Source organism: Cherax quadricarinatus, chromosome 64 (genome assembly GCF_038502225.1).
Source record: "Cherax quadricarinatus isolate ZL_2023a chromosome 64, ASM3850222v1, whole genome shotgun sequence".
Lineage (NCBI taxonomy): Eukaryota > Metazoa > Arthropoda > Malacostraca > Decapoda > Parastacidae > Cherax > Cherax quadricarinatus.
Window position 1 is genome coordinate 2080515 of NC_091355.1, and position 2500 is coordinate 2083014.

The 2500-nt window shown below is 46.8% G+C and overlaps 1 long non-coding RNA gene across 1 annotated transcript in view; it reads left to right on the forward strand.

Annotated features, from left to right (window-relative positions):
- Positions 1-251: 251 nt before the first annotated feature.
- LOC138854598 (uncharacterized) overlaps positions 252-2500 on the forward strand; it is a 79720-nt gene continuing 77471 nt past the window's right edge. Inside the window, exon 1 of the long non-coding RNA XR_011393777.1 lies at positions 252-785. This is a non-coding gene — a long non-coding RNA (uncharacterized lncRNA). The remainder of the gene's footprint in view (positions 786-2500) is intronic.

The following is a 2500-nucleotide window of genomic DNA, read 5'->3' on the forward strand; positions in this document are numbered from 1 at the left end:
CGGTATTATATACCATTCTTGCACAACTTGTCAGATATCTGTCGTGTATTCTCGGGTATATTGCAAGTTGCTTGAGAGTGAGTAGATATGCTTAAGGCAGGAGTTGGTGGCTGTTGGGTTGTTGCGTGTTTTGTGGCGGCTGGGTAGGCTGGATTCTCAGTGGTTCGTCATTCGTTAGGACGGGGTTTTGATTGGTTGGTGTGCGGTGTTCAGGGGACGAGAGTGTAGTCAACAGAGGAGGTAAGAGTCGTTCGTGAGTCTGTGTGCTGTGTATTGTGTCTGCTGGTATTGCTGAAGAGTCCTGTTTTTCTAGGCGTTTTCAACCTAGATCCGCCGCCGTTTCTTGACCTGCTTGGGCAAACTTCTGCTTTCCTGAGACTCACCAGTCTGCTTGGACAACCTGTCTGCTTTCCTGAGACGCACCAGTCTGCTTGGACAATCTTCCTGCTTTCCTGAGACGCACCAGTCTGCTTGAACAACATTCCTGCTTTCCTGAGACGCACCAGTCTGCTTGGACAATCTTCCTGCTTTCCTGAGACGCACCAGTCTGCTTGGACAACCTTCCTGCTTTCCTGAGACGCACCAGTCTGCTTGGACAACCTTCCTGCTTTCCTGAGATGCACCAGTCTGCTTGAACAACCTTCCTGCTTTCCTGAGACGCACCAATCTGCTTGGACAATCTTCCTGCTTTCCTGAGACGCACCAGTCTGCTTGGACAACCTTCCTGTTCTCCTAAGACGCACCAAAGAGGGAATAAGACAACTCTTGAAGCAGACATTGCGGAGGTTGGTAACACAAAATTCCTTTTCTTTACAAAATTGTTTTGAGATCATTTAGCACATCAAACAGTGCCTTGTATTGTATATTTTTACTCTATCATGGCACCGAAGACCAAAGTGAGGTAAGATTTGCTTGGATTTTTAACCCAGGGGGAGTGTTTGCTGATAGCCTGGTAAAGTCAGTGTGTCACCAGGGGCTGACTGGCTACCCATGTGCTCGTTTACTCTTGTTGCCCAGGATGCCACCTACAACAGTCTTACAAACACTCAGGTACCTACTTACTGCTAGGTGAACATGGGGTAACGGGTGTAAGAAGGCAGGCACCTTACAAAAACGCCAATACTCTTGCCCTTACAAAAACACCGACACTCTTACCCTTACAAAAACATCGACACTCTTACCCTTACAAAAACACCGACACTCTTACCCTTACAAAAACACCGACACTCTTACCCTTACAAAAACACCGACACTCTTACCCTTACAAAAACACCGACACTCTTACCCTTACAAAAACACCGACACTCTTACCCTTACAAAAACACCGACACTCTTACCCTTACAAAAACACCGACACTCTTACCCTTACAAAAACACCGACACTCTTACCCTTACAAAAACACCGACACTCTTACCCTTACAAAAACACCGACACTCTTACCCTTACAAAAACACCGACACTCTTACCCTTACAAAAACACCGACACTCTTACCCTTACAAAAACACCGACACTCTTGCCCTTACAAAAACACCGACACTCTTGCCCTTACAAAAACACCTAAACGTCGTTTATATACAGCTCAACGTGGGAGAATTCTCCCAGATTTCCACATAACATCAAAAAAATTGAGCCTAGTTCCTAGGCCTCCTTGACCTTACACTGACCTTTTCGTGGCTTTTCAAGTCTTTTCAACTGTGGACCTTTTTTTTCTGGACATATTTTTTTTATCTTATTTTAAAGTCAAATTTTGACTTTGTTGGATCAATTTTGATTTAGAAATCACGTGACTTTTGACGCTCGTGGGGAAAAATGTTTGTTAGTTTTAATACGTTGATTTATTGACGTATTATTCGTTGTTCCAACGTAATTATTGAAGATTTATGTCCATGTTAGTGTGTGTGGGGGGTGTTTGTGTGTATGTGGTGGGTGTGTGTGTGTGTGTGTGGTGGGTGTTTGTGTGTATGTGGTGTGTGTGTGTGTGTGGTGGGTGTTTGTGTGTATGTGGTGGGTGTGGGTGGATGTGTGGTGTGTGTGTGTGTGTGTGTGTGTGTGTGTGTGTGTGTGTGTGTGTGTGTGTGTGTGTGGTGGGTGTGTGTGGTGGGTGTGGGTGTGTGTGTGTTTGTGTGGGGTTGGTGTGTGTGTGTGTGTGTGTGTGTGTGTGGTGTGTGTGTGTGTGGTGGGTGGGTGTATGTGTGGTGGGTGGGTGTGTGTGTGTGGTGGGTGTGATGTGTGTGTGTGGTGGGTGTGATGAGTGTGTGTGGTGGGTGTGATGAGTGTGTGTGGTGGGTGTGATGAGTGTGTGTGGTGGGTGTGATGAGTGTGTGTGGTGGGTGTGATGAGTGTGTGTGGTGGGTGTGATGAGTGTGTGTGGTGGGTGTGATGAGTGTGTGTGGTGGGTGTGATGAGTGTGTGTGGTGGGTGTGATGTGGGTGTGAGGTGGGTGTGATGTGGGTGTGATGTGGGTGTGTGGTGGGTGTGATTGTGTGTGGTGGGTGTGA